Source organism: Corvus hawaiiensis, chromosome 30 (genome assembly GCF_020740725.1).
Source record: "Corvus hawaiiensis isolate bCorHaw1 chromosome 30, bCorHaw1.pri.cur, whole genome shotgun sequence".
NCBI lineage: Eukaryota > Metazoa > Chordata > Aves > Passeriformes > Corvidae > Corvus > Corvus hawaiiensis.
The window spans coordinates 840,678-852,758 of record NC_063242.1 but is presented as its reverse complement, the minus strand read 5'-3'; the positions used below and the strand labels follow the sequence as shown (position 1 = coordinate 852,758).

At 40.6% G+C, this 12,081-nt stretch overlaps 1 protein-coding gene across 16 annotated transcripts in view; it reads right to left on the bottom strand.

Moving 5' to 3' along the window:
- Nucleotides 1–12,081, bottom strand: part of LOC125318595 (poly(rC)-binding protein 3-like) — a 509,055-nt gene that overhangs the window by 303,071 nt on the left and 193,903 nt on the right. For 14 of the 16 annotated variants that reach the window (XM_048289516.1, XM_048289519.1, XM_048289520.1 and 11 more), the window contains one exon: nucleotides 469–525. The exons of the other annotated variants lie outside the window; for them this stretch is intronic. The gene's annotated coding sequence lies outside the window, so the exon portion shown is untranslated. The remainder of the gene's footprint in view (nucleotides 1–468; nucleotides 526–12,081) is intronic. 16 annotated transcript variants of the gene reach the window in all.

Sequence of the window (12,081 nt, the reverse complement as noted above, 5' to 3'; positions counted from 1 at the left end):
TTAAAACACTGCACATTGATTAAATAGCCAAAGAGAAAAGAGTTCCATTATGTAATTTAGTGTTGTTGTCCATTACTACACCCAAAAAATTGTCTATTAATGTACGAGCACATGGGCTATATATCAATTATCCCATATTTTATGAACTGTCTTCTCATAAGCCCAAATATCCTTTTTCACAATAGAATATCTTAGCACCTTATTTCAAGAAATAAGGTTTACTGAAGTTACTTTTTTTTGTTAAATATCTCCTGATGTATATTTTTTCTACATAAAATGGTAATTTATAATAATTTAAACCTTGAAGTGTCATTTGGGAGAGATGGAAAGGGAGGCAAATTTTCATTTCACTACTACTGGTGAAAATGCAAAATAAGAAAGATAAGAAATTGCACTTAGACTAGCATAATCAAGATCAATATTTGTCATGTGCTGATAATGTAATAAGATGTGTCAAATTCAACTTACCTATCACATCAGATGTCCGTGAGCCGCAGTTCTGCCTCAATCCGAAGAAAACTTGACCTGTTGAATATGAAGCAACACATTTTCACTCATGATGAAGTCTTGCCCTCTTTAGAACAGACTAACAAACCATGGATTTTTGTGGGGAAGAACCAAAAGCAGTTTAGCATCACACACGACTTATGATGCCAAAAATTTATTTTCACTTTCTGTTAAAATTCAAATACAAACAGATAACTTTGATTTCCCAGTGATCTATCTCATTTTAATATTTATACAGTGCTCTCTGGGGTCCAGCATCTGGCTCTAAGAAGTATCTCAGAAAGATGTACAAAAACCCCTAGAGGTTACTGATTGTTAAAAATTGGTATGCACAAATTCTTATAATGCTCTTTGAACAAATCTGCAAGGACCAGAAAACAAAACATGATTTTCTTGCTTTACTTCCCCTTGTCATCTTTGCTCCATTCTACATATTTTTTCTCTCAGAATAAAGTCAAAAGAAGGGAATGGAAAAGGGAAATGGAAAGAAATAATGAGGACTGTCAGGGAGATGAGGGGGCTTTTTTCTGCCAACAGCATATCAATTGCATTTTTATAAAATCAGGTCTCTGAAAATCATAGCTGTCAAGTATTTAGTCACACAACCTGAGATCTTGAACAGTTTTGCTGAAATTTCTTGAGCTATAAAGCAAGACAAACAAGACTCCCTATCATCCTAGAAACCAAGTAGAAGTTTAGAGGTGCCCAACACTCATAAATGTATGTAGAACATATTTATAATGCTGATATTCTTGAAAAGAAAACAGCTTTAACTCTCTATTAGCATGACAGTAACACAACATGAATGCGAGTTTGAGATGATACAACACGCCATCTACATCTTTCGGTGTACAGAACTGCAAGTGTGCTATATTACCTGCCTCCCAAGCGAAGCACGAAACATGAATCCACTGTTGCTGACTTACATTGTTTCACTGACTGCACTCAAGCAGCACAAGAAATCTTGTTTCAGAGTAAGCAACAAAAAGATACACAAGTCAGGATCATTTAACCTATGACACCTGAAACTGTTTTTTTTTACGCAATATCTATTAACGTTGCCCTTCCTGTTTTTCTTTTGGTCCTACAAATGCAGGAAACTCGACTGCATCAGAATGGGGTCTGTAAGCAAAGGCTCAATCCCATTTCTACTCACCTGAGTGGCAGAACTTCCATTAACTTGACAGGGAGTTATAGCAGTGCCTGAATGGCAAAAGATATCCTCCAGGACCCTCTTTCTTGCTTTGGGCTAGAATGATATCCATCAATATTTCAGGATATAAGAGGAAGGAAAAAAAAATGTAGTTGTTTGGGAGAGCTGAGAGAGGGGATTATTTCCATGGTTTGTTTGTTTTGTGGTGAGCCATGTTTACACAGAGCTAAGCGCAAACAAGAAAGTAAAAACTAACACTGTTCCGTGCAGCAAGGTTCCATTGCAACCAGCAATCTGGCTTTAAAATGCATCAGGAAATTTGCTCAGGAATAATACTGTCACAGCACACTTGCATGGTATGAAGAGATGCAAACCATCAACTTTCTGATATTGCCTGTAAGCAAATTGCTTTGTCATGCACTTACACCTTCATGCCAGAGAAGAGTTACACATTCCTTTGTGCTGATTTGCATCACTTGTTTGCTATTACAACAGTTTTCCTAGGGAACATTTCAATAATTAAAAGAGACAAGCTTTAAGCCAGCTGGGCAATGCTCTGCAGCTCAGATTAGATGTATCCACTGTTTTCAAACAAACAACTCAAAGCTGATTCTCCACCCCCACCCCTGTGAATTATACTTCACTTTGCTTTACACTTCCTGTGGCTCGAATGTCTTTGAAGTAATATTTGCGTTAGGTCCTCGGAAGCAATCAAACCTCTGTCTTTGAAACTATTAGGAATAGGAAGTGAAACCAGCTCATTTAATTCCCTGCTGCTCTCAGAAGGGTCCCTCTCTACATTTCCCTGAAGGTACACCAGTCCTGTGGGCTTCAGTGGGTGGTCCAGGCATTTGAGCAGGCTCTGCCATAGGAAGAGCCATGACTGAGAAGGGCTTTCACAGACTCTTTCTGTGAGGGTCTGAAAACATTTTAAAGGTGGGTGGCAGGATAAACACTGGCATATTTATCTCATCTTTATAATATATTTGCTGAAGTTTGAAGGAAAAAAAAAATTAATGTTTTAAGATCCATAATGTCTTTAAGAATATTACACCATGTTTTAAATCCATAGTGTCTTTCTCTTTATTTGCATTTTTGTTCAGAGAAAGGTTTACGAATCAAAATTGGCTCAATGAAAATATATTAGCAACATATTCAATCATTGATACATGTTTATCTAGATTAAAAAAGTTAGCTTGAAAATTCACCAGGTTTAATACACAACGTTTTCCTTCTTTTAATTTCAAATGTATTTCCTCATATACAGAACAGAAAGCATTTCCTTTTACATCAAGATGGAGTTCATGACTCAATATTCTCTTTCCTTCCTTCTTTCAAAAGACCACCACCTTTCAGTGCACAGTTATGCAATACTAATGATGGAAAGGGTCCGCGAGCAAATCCTATTAGTTGTGCTCTGTGCTGTTTGTCTTCAATATGGCTGTTTACAACAGGGAATATTTTATGTTTGGACTAACCCATCAGAGCAGGAAACATACGATGTGAAAGCTGATACAAATACAATTGGAAAAACGTGCAAGTCACACAAACCAACATCCAAGTTCTTAAAAGAGTTAAAGCTTGAAAAAAAGTGTAATTTTCTCAGTGAGCAAACTATTTGGCATGGAATGTTATTCCATTTTCTTCTTAAGGTTGTTTTACATTTATAGTATATATATTGTTTTGTATTGTTAAATTCTCCCTCAAGTAACAATCTAAACACCTTCAACTCTAAGTTATGACTCCCTGATGTCTGAGGCGAGACATTAATTTATTGTTTCAAGTATGGGAAACAACAACAGTTCAGGTATCACAATGCCTCTAAAGACGAAGCCTTGTTTAGCTACTGCTCCGTCCCTCTGCAGAGTTTCCCAATAAGCCAGTCATGATGGGATAAGCAGAGCAAAACTACATGTCCTGGAGAAGAAGCTGCTCACCTTCATGGGAAGAACACATAGAGAGCAAAAGTCATGCAAGGCAAAGACAATGTGGGATTCCTGTGGTGGAGACTGCCCTATCTGTGGCTCCCAAGGAACCAGGCACCCTGGGGAGATGTTGCTAACACAAATTTTAAGAGAAATCCCATGATGCTGCTTCTCTTTTCTGCCACTCTGTAGGGTGATAGAACCCTGTGATACAGCAATTCCAGTTTCATAGCTGTGGTACATCAGGAAAGAATAACCCAAAGCCAAAACCAAAACCCAAACCACAAAACACATGTGGAAAGATAAGCTCTTGATTTGGGGCCTAAATGCAATATTTTTAAACCTTACAAGCCTGCACAATACTAGAGTTATTACCCAAGACAAATTTTCACATTGCACTGTTTTCTAGTCATGAAACGCTGTAAAGCCCTAGATAAGGATTGCTTCTTTCATCCCGAGCACCAGGAGACCACTGGCAATTTATCTGAAAGGAGAGGACTTTAGATAGAAACAAAAAAGGCAGTGTTGATTAACATAACTCAGTATTTTTCTTTTAAAAAAAGTTTAATGTAACTGAGAAATTGAAAGTTTGGGGATATGAGTTATGCACTGCCTGTGCACTCAGAAGATACACAATTAACATGAGCAGTGCAAGTTTTTCCAAGACTGCTTCTATCTAAGGTTCGTTATCTATGGACTTCTGAAAAAAAATGGAAAAGCAAAACAAAAACCCAGCTTACAAACCAAGCCAACTACCCAAACCTAAGAGATTCTACCTAGTTAGATTGAGTAGACTTGCATAAAGGAGAGGGGAAAAAAAGCAAAAACCTTTCTATAAAACTGTTGTCATAATGTTGTAAGACCATTTTACAGCTGAGCCAGTGAAGACTGCTATATTCTCCTTATGTTCCTAAGAAAATACACACTTTTTTAAAAAATAAAAAGCAAAAAAAAATTGGTTTTACCAAGAAACATTGAATTTCATGGCTGGCATTTTTGAATGTTTTATCTTTAAAAATGGTGCTCCAAGAATTTGGACCTTGTTAATTCCCTAATGTGACCCTGAGAAACATTGCAAGTTAACACATTTAGATAAATGAGCAAACAAGTCAGAAGTGGGGGAAGAAAAACAGCTCTGAAACACAGCTCTGCATCACAGTTACCAAAGGCTAAAACTAAGATAAAGTTGCTAAAGACATCAACAGCACAATGCTTTACATGCATTCAAAAACATCTACAATAATTGATACTAGATTAATTAACATTTTCCAGTATCATAAGTGAATGAAGTAAACTACAATTATTGCGCAGACACGTTTCTGACACAGCAAAGTGGAAGCTATTGATGCAAAACTAAAAGGCTGACAGCCACAAACTGGTGAGGTCAGGTAACACATTCTGGAAACAGTGATGCAGCACCTGCATCGTGGCAGAGCATCTGTGCAGAGGCATGACAAAACTCACAGGAGCCTTGCAGCTATCAGGCTCCCACGGATCACTTGGTGAAGGAATGGAAGTGAAACACACTGCATGTCAGGGACAGCATTAAAATGAAGCATTTAAAAATTAGTGTGTGAAATGATAACAAATGCAAAAGTGTCTTGAGCGCATGTGGGCCAGATACTTGGTAGTGCCAAGCTGTGCTCTCACAGAGCTGGACTCAGGGAGGAGGTCTGCAGGCTCTCCCTTCAAGAAGGTGTCAGTTTTTTATATAGTTCTTTAACAACTCTGTTTAAAAATCAGATAGAATTATAGATACTAAAAAACCTGAAAAAAATTAAACACCTAAATTTCAGTTTATATATATACATATTTAAGTAAAACTTTATGTGACAAACTTTTGCCAACTATTAAAATTTGAGTCAGACTGGACCATTATATGTGTTGATCTTGTGGTAGGATGTTCTTAGTTCTGTGGCTTTTCTCCTTTATTAATAAAATTTTTATCCCTTTATTTTGTAAAATAAAAACTTATTTTATATCAGGTAATAAAACTAAATTCCTTGGGATAGCAGCAACAAAATCTTTTAGCTTCCTAATTTTCTTCCCCATAAACTCATTCATCACTTCATAATTGCAAAATATTAAAGGGCTAATGTAAGACCCAAATACAGATGACTTTAAGAAATCTTTGTTGCCTTTCTAAACACTTTACCATCTGTTCTGTCCCTGCTTGTCAGATTTCAGAACCTAAGATCACAGCTATATGTGAATGTGTAGTCTCTTTAGCCTTCCAAACCAGACATACAAATAAACTCTCAGAAATAATCCTCAAATAAAGGCAAAGGGCTCGAGATTGTCATACCTGCTGAAAAACCTCATTGACAATCACTGACTAAATCCAATATACACGTTGACAACTTTAGATCTATGCATTACGTTTTGGGGAATAAATGCCACTACATAGTTAGCCTTTATAGAGCAAAGCTTTTGTTTTGTATATAAATCTGCGTTTAATGAGCCTTGAAAGAGATGATTGCTAAATAACAGCCTGCTGCATTCAAGCTCAACTGCCTCCAATTATATTGTTTATAATTATATAATTGTACAATATAATGTGTGTCCAACAATCCCTGAGTTTTATTACTGCACAGCACTATGACACCAGTGTAAATCACCTTTTCACTTTCACAGTCAGCCTCTTTAACTTTGCTTAGTCAGCCAACACAAATGCACAGAGAACTGCACTTTTGACTGCTGAATGCATCAAACCAGCTTACCAGCCTCAGCAGAAATAAGAAAGTAATGGAAATGGTCAACTCACAAAGATGAAAGGGGGAAGAAAGGTACTGTCTATACAAGGAAGTAAGGGAGAAACAAAAAGAAAAAAAACAATTAGTTCAAAACCCTATATAGAGTTTGTGATTGCTTCTTAGGGTGTTTCTTGTTGGCAGATACTTCCAGATATTGTGCCTATCCAAGATACCCAGGAGAACAAGTGCAAAGCACTTAACATTAGCAGGTAATGCTCTTTGTATTATTCTTACTCCTATATGGATATTGCAGCATTTGCTGTGATGCCACTAAAATTAGTAAAAATCTTATTAGCAAACACATCATTATGCTGTTAAACACCTACACAAACCTCTCATTGTTCTCTATATTCAAACAGAATTTCTGCTCTCTCTTCCATCATTTGAAAACTAACCCAACTTCCAATCAGCAATTAATACAGTAGTATTCAGAATATAATTATAACTCCTGCCACAGAAATTTAAGCCCCAAAGTCATCCATAAAACACCTTTTTGACTTAATAGGGGCACCATTTCTTTGTTTTGAAGTTTTGTTACACACACCTTCCAAAGTAATAAAATTCTTGTTTTTAAATGTGGCTTAAAGCCCTCTGCCTCCTTCCTCTCTTCAAGCACACTCTCCACACAGGAATTTCTTCTTTAGTACCAGAAGTCCTTACACCCACACCACCCGGCCTTTTAATCAGTGAAGTTCCAGTACTGCAACCCCCTATCAGAAGGGCTCCCATCAGCACACAACTACCTCCCACACTCACCCTCCCTTCTCTTTGCTCTTGGCTACTTGTAACTTTGAATTGGCCTGTGATGACTTTTAAAGCTTGCAGCTTAGTTTTACTCCAAATCAATACACTGAATGTTGACAATCTGAAAGTTTGATCTTTTTAATGTTTTTGGAGTTGTTGTGTGGCTAGTAGTTGAGCCCTTAAAAGGGGACTTTAGGCGTAGGGCTTCACGTCTTATAAACTACTGCAGTCTGTCCTCCTCCCTCATCAGCATTTTCACACCTTTAAAATTGCTGCACTTGGAGGCACCTGTACAGCAAGATGCCTCTTCCTGTGCTTGACGACTCAAGTCACTGTCTTCTGAAATCCACTGCTATTGTTATTCTTACAACTCTGAGAATTTACTAAATTGAGGGAAGCTGGTTTAAAACTAAGATTAATTTTTTCAGCATTACCAATAAAATTACTGCAAACCCCTTTTCAGGTCCATTGGTGCCTTTTCCTGTTGGGGTCCCTCCCCTGCCATGTAGCCCTGGGAGAGGGGCCCTGAGGGCACAGACACGGGGCTTCCCTGTCCCTGCTCAGCCTCGTTCCCATTGGTTGGTTTGTGTTCCCTGCGCGGGCAGAAGGACCCTTGGTCCCGTGACTGGAACAGTTCCTGAGCAGAGCCCCGGCCATGCGGCTGGAGAAATAAACATCTCTGAAACATCTAGCAAGAATCTGTCTGTCCATATATATTTCCTTTCCACGGGACTCCTGGTTTGATATATGCGTGTTGCAGGATCCCCACTGCAACATAATGGTGGAGATTTGTGAGCAGAACGATCCCCGATCCCTAAGCGACTGATTTGTGTGAGTAAACCCTGGAAACTTTGGATTCCTCTTCTTGGTTTTGCTTTGCTATTCCACATCTAAACTATGGAGGAACCGTGGGAAGACTCTTGGCTCTCAGAGCCGCATATGGACATTTATCTTAAACTTAAAATGATTCTTGAACAACGATTTGTAAATTTTAGCTTGATTCAAGCTCAAAAAGAACTGAAACACTTCCTGGCATGGTTGTTTAAGAACTTTTTCTATGTTTCTTGGGATTTAATTCTTACCAAGGGCTTTTGGAAAACCGTTTGGACACAGTTAATACTGGAGTCAAAATATATGCCGATGGAAGAATATTTTCGTGACTATTATTTAGTTACCGAGACTGTTGAGCAATGTCAGCTGTGTCCTGGCGAAGGGAAGCCTGGCGCAGGGACCGTGCGGCCCAGGCCACGTGCACCGAGCGCTCTGCGAGCAGCAGCGAGGCAGTTCCCGCGCGCGGGCGGAGCCACGCGAGCCGCAGTGTTGGTGGCGGAGCGAGGCACGGCGGGAGCGGCGGGACCCGGCGGTGCCCGCCCGGCCCCGCGCAGCGCGTGGTGGAGCGAGCCCCGTGAACGCCCGACCGAGAGAGGCGGCGCGCGGGCGGCGGCTGGCGGCGGTGGAGCGGAGCCGCGCCCAGCCGAGACGCGCGCTGGAGCAGGGCACGGGGGGGGTCGTCGCTCGGGGGCCCGGCCGAGACGTGGGTGCAGCGCCCGGCATCGGCAGCGAAGCTGCGACCAGAGGAGGCGACGCACGGAGAACTGAGCGGCGCGGCCCGACCCGGCCCGCGCAGCCCCGAACGCGACCCCGGGAAGAGCGCGCAGGCACGAGCAGCCCCGACAATTCCAACACGGGAGCGACCGAAAGAGAGGGCAAAGACGCAGCGAGACAGAAAACAGCAGCCACTCGGAAAAAGGAAAAGATCATAGTAACTAAGACCTTAGGGATAATAAAATGGTATAATGTTAAGCAAAATTATGGTTTTATAACAAGGTGTGACAACCAGCAAGACATATTCGTGCATAGAACTGCTATTAAAAAGAATAACCCTGAAAAATGCATCCCAAGCTTGGGAGATGGATAGGTAGTGGAATTCAAAATTATACGAGGTAGAAAAGGGTTACAAGCATCGCAGGTCACTGGGCCTGATGGTGTTCCTGTAAAAGGCAGTATATATGCTAAAAATCGTAGTCATGTTAGACAATATCTCCATTGTAAGCCCCCCCTACAGTCTCCCTTTCCTAATCCCATCTTTCCCTTTTACCCTATGTCCTATTACCCCCAGTGTATTCCCAATCCGTTTTTTCACCCATGGTTTCCCTCACAAAACCATGCTTTTGCCAATTGTTTCCCCAAAAATCCCTTTCCAATGCCGAGTGGGGGATGAAAAGGGGAGGGAAGAAGTTAAACCCTCTCCTGCCTCAGTTTCCCACAAAGCATGCTCAGAGAGTCCTGTCTCCCTTCCGTCAGCCCTAAGATGTTCCAGAGAATCTGTTTGGACATTTAAAGACTCAGGAGGGTGGCTTGTTTTGTTTTGAAACTGTTCTTGTTATGTTTATCCAGTTGTTTTCATTCTCCTTTTATTAAAATAAAACGGGTGAGGTGTTGGGGTCCCTCCCCTGCCGTGTAGCCCTGGGAGAGGGGCCCTGAGGGCACAGACACGGGGCTTCCCTGCCCCTGCTCAGCCTCGTTCCCGTTGGTTGGTTTGTGTTCCCTGCGCGGGCAGAAGGACCCTTGGTCCTGTGACTGGAACAGTTCCTCGGCAGAGCTCCGGCCATGCGGCTGGAGAAATAAACATCTCTGAAACAGCTATCAAGAATCTGTCTGTCCATATATATATTTCCTTTCCACGGGACTCCTGGTTTGCTATATGCGTGTTGCAGGATCCCCACTGCAACATTTTCCTGGTCTTAAAATCAAGAGTCATACACGTTTAGAAGGGGAAAAGGGATTTTACCTTGGTATTTATTTTAAGGATCCTTAGGTGCACACATCCAGGTCATATGCATCGAGATGCACCCCACCGAGTATGCCCCAAAAGATCGGGTATAACATTATAGGTTGTACTAATTAGCATATCTATCAAAGATTCCCCAATGAGAGGCTCAAGTGAGCCCCCTCCCCAAGGAACCTTCCCCTGGATGGTTCTATCTTGGTTTACAGAATGTGTTCTGGAGAGCACCTTGGGGTCTGGGGCACACTGATCCCTAGCTACGAAGCTTCTAAAATGTTTAGTCTCTCAGCTTGACAAACAAGTCCAAGAACGTAGGCAAAAAGCACTGAGAATACAGAAGTTGTAAAAAGGTACAACAGGGGTATAAAAGAAAAGGCAAAAAATCTTCATGGCATCACCATTAACTCCAATATTGCTCATCAGTTCCTAAACAGTCCCTTAACTAGAGTCTATGACTATGGAAAAGCAAGGCATCTGAACTTCTCTTCAGTTTAAATGCTCTTTGGGAACTGTAGACTAAATTAAAAATCAACATTGAATTATAATTATGTAGTTATTTTAAAATAATAACTGCATCACTTTCTTTGATCTTGAAATGTTTCACCATTTTTTATCAAACAACCCACTTTTATATGCCATTTCTTGTAAAGATTCCTCAAACTGATCTTAATACAAGTGTTTGTATTGTGTTGAATAGAAAAATGTCAGGTAGTGGAAAACATGATCACTGTCTCATAGTTTTATAAAACTGGTTGTTACAGCAAGATATCCCACATAAATGACAAACACACCAATATTAACTTGCATTTAGATTTAGCAAATCATTTCCTATAGCCCAGCAAACTTGTTTAAACAGAATCCAAGCAGAAGCCAATTAAAGGAAACATCCAAGGGCAGAAGGGAAATGGTGCAGTGAAGACACAGTGTCCCCCAGCCACTGGTACTCTTGGCCACTGCACCTGGGCCTGACAGTGAGGCCACAGGGAAAAGCAATGTGCTGTCAGCAGAGGACATAGCACCACTTTTATTCCCAGCACAGAGATCTCCACAGCTTCCAGATCCCCAGAACTACTCAAATGTATTGACCCAATTTCCAACTGCTGCCCTAACTAAAACAACTGGGAGAGTTTCTCACTGTGTCCTCCCCAGGTGCTCAGCCTCTTCCGAGGTGAGCATCTGCACCTTGCCTTGAACGCTGGTGCTCATTACAGCAACAGGAACGATAATGCTGATGGAAGAGACACTTTCTGCTAAAACCTGAGAACATAAATACACCTTAAATTGCTAAAGCTGTTAAATAAAATAGGATATTTCTAAAATTCAGAGTACTTTCATTTGCCATCTTGTTTCCAAGTCTCTGGGATTTACTCTTCTACATTTACAAGCTTTCCTCTGCAAAAATAATGGCTACATGTTTTGGGCTTTTTGAACAAGTTAGCAAGGGTTCAAGTGTTATCCTCATCCTTCTTCGATTTTGCTGCATGGGAAGGAAGGGCAAGCTTTGTGTGATCTGCAGTAAGGAGAAATGACCATTCCGAGTGTGGAACCTTGAGGACATTACCTGGGAGCAACTCCAGAAGACCCCACTGTTCGTAAGCAGTGCCTGGTGCATGAAATGATGACTCCCTGTGTGTTTCAGCATTTTAAATAAACAGGCATCTGAGCTCTTCTCACCTGGCTTGTTTTCAAGCAGAAAATTAGGTCCCAGCAAAAGGGAGAGGAAGCACTTGGTAGGAAATGGAAAGGTAAGGCAGGGGCAAATTTAAAACTGTCAGGGGAGGCAAAACAAAACAGGTAAAAATTTGTTACTAACTGAGGAAAAAATAGATATGAGAAAAAAACCCCAAACCAAAGCAGGTTATATGTTAAATTTTGGATCAGTTTTCTTTCACAAATATAAACATTACCTTTAAGAGGCTTTTCCAGTATATCTATCTGGACTTCTGCAAATTCAGAACTGTCATAATAATTTGGGTTGTCTCCATGTTATTTAAAGGTTGTTTTCCTGACTGCTAGACATGGACTCCTTGGACTCCAGAAGTTACTGACTTGCTGCAGAACTGCTTCAGAAGATAAATTTTTGTTCAATATTAATTTTCTTTCACTACCCCTATCTGGAGAAGTGGCATTGTTAAATGAAATAGTCATGGCTCTAAAATAAATAAAATGTGTTTGTAAGCAAGAATGTTCAAATAAGAATGTACACTTCAA